The sequence below is a fragment of the Peromyscus leucopus genome, chromosome X, assembly GCF_004664715.2.
Source record: "Peromyscus leucopus breed LL Stock chromosome X, UCI_PerLeu_2.1, whole genome shotgun sequence".
NCBI classification, from domain to species: Eukaryota; Metazoa; Chordata; class Mammalia; order Rodentia; family Cricetidae; genus Peromyscus; species Peromyscus leucopus.
In genome coordinates this window covers 44,170,587-44,175,160 of record NC_051083.1, presented here as the reverse complement: position 1 = coordinate 44,175,160, position 4,574 = coordinate 44,170,587, and the positions used below count along the sequence as shown (strand labels likewise).

The 4,574-nt window shown below is 36.6% G+C and overlaps 1 pseudogene; it reads left to right on the top strand.

Moving 5' to 3' along the window:
• The first annotated feature begins 2,977 nt into the window (after positions 1-2,977).
• LOC114701670 lies at positions 2,978-3,922 on the top strand (annotated as a pseudogene).
• The last annotated feature ends 652 nt before the right edge of the window (positions 3,923-4,574 follow it).

Below are 4,574 nucleotides of genomic sequence, written 5' to 3'. Positions count from 1 at the left end.
GATTGTTTCAGCTTTCCTGGTATTTTTGTGTTTCCATACAATGTTCAAAGTAATTTTTTTCAGTTTCTTTATGGAATCATATTAGAATTTTGATAAGTATTATGTTGAAACCTTAGATCATTCTTGGTTGGATGATCATTTTCACTAAAATAATTCTACCAATCCATGAGCATGGGAGCTTTTTCCATCTTCTGAGGCCTTCTTTAGTATCTTTTGATAATGTCTTAATTTTTTATTATACAAATCTTTCATTGATGACAAGATTTTTTAGGCTATTTTGAAAGATGTTTCCTATATTTCTTTCTCAATCTCTTTGTACATATATAGAAAGGATACTGATTTTTGTAAATTAATTTTGTATACTGCCACTTTCCTGAAGTTGTATATCAGCTGTAGGAATTCCACAGTGGAGGTTTTAGGGTCACTTATGTATACTATCATATCATCTGCTGTTATGGGAAAGGATTTTTGCACACTGTGAAGATGTGTCTTTGATAATGAAATAAAGCACTGAATGGCCAATAAATAGGCAGGAATAGGTTGGGTAGGACTTCCAGGAAAGAGACGAACTCAGGCAGATAAATCTAGGCATGCAAAAGAGACTGGCAAGACATGGAGAGAGTCAGACATACAAATTGGAAGAGGTAAAAAGCCAAATGGCAAAACATAGATTAAGAGAAACAGGCTAATTTAAGTCCATAAGAGCTAGTTGGGAATAAGCCTAAGCTAAAAGCTAAGCTTTCATAATTAATAATGTCTACATGTCATTACGGGAGAGCTGACAATCCAAAGAAAGTCTGCTGAAAAATTCTGAGAACAAATGGCACCCAAGGTCTGGGCACATAAATCCACTTAGGACCTGAGAAAGCTGAAAAAAATTTCAAAACACAGAGTCCGCTAATATAAAAAATAAGCTACTTAAAAATGGATATCACACAGAGAATCTGGTTTATGTTCTCTTTGATACAGAAAACCATTTGATGGTAAAAAGCTGTTGAGTTAAACAAAAATATATATTTTAAAGTTACCTTGACTTCAAAATTTGGATGTAAGGATATGTTGCTTTGGAAAGGAGGCTCTGCTTTTGTTTCCTTAGAAAGCAAGAGGCTATGGATTTGTTCCAGATTAAGATATATCAGGTTTGACCAGGCAAGACCCCTGAAAGGTCTGCGATGACACCACGGCCCAGATGATCCAACATCCAGAACCATTTCAAAGCAACTGGCTCATATGATACACCCTCACGAACTACTCCAAAATCCTAAAATCTTCTTTGTGTCCCCATAAGATACAACACCCCCTTCTAACAGGAAGTAGTAAGAAAAGCTACACCCAAATTCCCAATTCCAGGCTTGGCAGGACATGGAAGGAAAACTCCAGCTACAGAGGAGGACTCCAGAGGGCAGCCAACCAGGTACAGAGCAAAACACAGAGTAAGAAGTAAAGAAAGGTATACAGAAATAGACAAAGGTAAAGCCCCAGAGGCAAAAGACAGATGGGATAATTTAAGAAAGGCTGACTATAAATAAGCCTAACCGAGACCAGGCATTCATAAGAAAGATAAGACTCTTTGTGGTTTGTTTGGGAGCTGGGTGGCAGGCCCCCGAAAACAGAAAACTGTAAAAACCACAGACTACAACTGAGCACTTGAACAGTTTGCATGCTACTGGCATGGGAGGCTATACAGAAATTCTTGCAGTAGCTTGGACACAGCAGCTTCCCAGAGCTGGGATGGTTAGGCTGAGGGTGGCAGAGCCAGCCTCTGATGCCATGTGCTATGTGGACTATGAAGAGGAACATGTGGTTAGAGATATTCTACAGACACATGACAACAACAACAACAAAAAAGAAAATGAGACAGATTGAGGGCAAAAAAAGGTCTCTAAACAGATAAAACATGCTTGAAAATATGTTTAGATGCTAGAGAAAGAAAAAATGGGTATAGTCAAACATAAAAAAAATAGTTTCAAAATAATAAATCTTCAAATTACGGATAAAGTTTATATATATATATATATATATATATATATATATATATATATATATATATATTTGGCATGTAAAATGAAAAAAATTAAATAAAAAAAAGAATAGTGATTGTGGGAAGATGGCTTAGTCAATAAAATGCTTGCCACAAAAGGAAAAAAAACAAAAACAAAAACTGTCTCATAACTCTTTGTTTCATTGATTCTTTGTATTGTTCTCTTTGTTTCTATTTTATTGATTTCAAGCCCCAATTTGAATATTTCCTGGCATCTGTTTCTCTTGGGTGAGTTTGCTTCTTTTTGTTCTAGAGCTTTCAGGTGTGTTGTTAAGTCACTAGTGTGAGATTTCTCTATCTTCTTTATGTGAGCATTTAGTGCTAGGAATTTTCCTCCATAGTGTCCTATAAGTTTGGGTATGTGGTACATTTGTTTTCATTGAATTCTAGGAAATCTTTAATTTCTTTCTTTATTTCTTCCTTGACCCATTGGTGATTCATTTGGACATTATTTAGTTTCCATGAGATTGTAGGCTTTCTGTAATTTTTGTTGTTTTTAAAATCTAACTTTAAGCCATGGTGGTCTGATAAGATATAGGAGGTTATTCAATTTTTTTTTTTTTGTATCTGTTGAGACTTGCTTTGTGACCATGCATATGATCGATTTTAGAGAAGGTTCCATGGGTGCTGAGAAGAAGGTATATTCTTTTGTGTTAGGGTGGAATATTCTGTAGATATCTATTAAGTCCATTTGAGTCGTGATGTCTGTTAGTTCCCTTATTTCTCTGTTAATTTTCTGTCTGGCAGACCTATCCATTTATTTTGATGAAAAGAAAAGTCACACATTTCTCACATCTTACTTGTTATAATAATGTATTTTCTCCATTTTGTGAGCTGCTTGCCTGCTGTAGCTTCAGCGTCTCGGCACAGAACTACAGTAGGAGAGGCAGTATCTTCTCTCTCTCCATCTTCTCATGTGATTTTTTTATCTTCAGCTGCATTTTCATCTTTGTGAGAAACCTTGTAATCAAAGGAGATGGCTAGCAATGTTACCAACAAAACAGACCCTCGATCCATGAATTCCCGTGTATTCATTGGGAATCTCAATACACTTGTGGTCAAGAAGTCTGATGTGGAGGCAATCTTTTCAAAGTATGGCAAAATTGTGGGTTGCTCTGTGCATAAGGGCTTTGCCTTCATCCAATATATTAATGAAAGAAATGCCCAGGCTGCTGTAGCTGGAGAGAATGGCAGAATGATTGCTGGCCAGGTTTTATATATTAATCTGGCTGCAGAGCCAAAAGTGAACTGAGGAAAAGCAGGTGTGAAATGATCTGCAGCAGAGATGTACAGTTCCTCATTTGATTTGTATTATGACTTTCAATGGGATTATTATGACAGGATGTACGGTTACCCAGCACGTGTTGCTCCTCCTCCTCCTATTGCCCAAGCTGTAGTGCCTTCTAAAAGCCAGCGTGTTTCTGGAAACACCTTTCAAAGGGGGAAAAGTGGATTCAATTCAAAGAGTGGACAACGGGGATCTTCATTCAAGTCTGGAAAGTTGAAAGGTGATGACCTTCAGGCCATTAAAAAGGAGCTGACTCAAATAAAGCAAAAAGTGGATTCTCTGCTGGAAAGCCTGCAAAAAATTGAAAAAGTACAAAGCAAACAAGCAGACGTGTCCTTCTCATACCCAGTAGAGATGAAGAATGAAAAGTCTGAAGAAGTGCAGAGCAGTGCCTCTGTGAAAAAAGATGAAACTAATGTGAAGATGGAGTCTGAGGCCGTTGCAGATGACTCTGCTGAGGAGGGTGACCTGCTGGACGATGATGACAATGAAGATGGGGGGATGACCAGCTGGAGTTGATCAAGGATGATGAAAAAGAGTCTGAGGAAGGAGGGGATGACAGAGACAGCGCCAATGGAGAGCATGATTCTTAAACACATATTGGAGTTTAGGAATCTTATCGCAGTATTCATTTACCTAGGCACTTGTGAGAGATCAAAATAACAACAGATCCTCTCCCCTAGAACTTCAGCACATTCTCACTCTTCACCCTCTCCTTATCCTTCCTGTTTCATTGATTCATAATTGCCCTGTGCCTAGTTCCATTTTCACTTCATTTGATGCTCCTTAGTAGTTTTGTTAAGTCTTACTTTGTAAGTTTTGCTTTTAATTTTGATACCTCTTTGACTTAACAGTAAAAAGTTGTATGTTTTTTTTTTTTTTAAAAAAAATAATGTATTTTCTCATGGGGTTCATTTTATAAACCATCTTTTCATCAGAAATTTTAATTTTTTTGATCAAAGAAATCCGTTTCCAAACCTGTATTCACATGACCTTAAAGGCAGAAAATACACTTTGAAGATTTTCATGTTGATTTATATATGTTAATGGATATATATGCTGTTTTTATACAAAGTTCCACCCCTAGATGGACAACTATTAGCAAATAAAAGCTAATAGGGAGAGTTAGTTTTCTTTAAGAATGTGGTCCCTGGTAGGTTGGTCTAACACACTCCAAATAATGGCCCTGTACATAAAAGTATATATGTAGCACTAATGGGACTTGATATATTTATTTAAAAAATA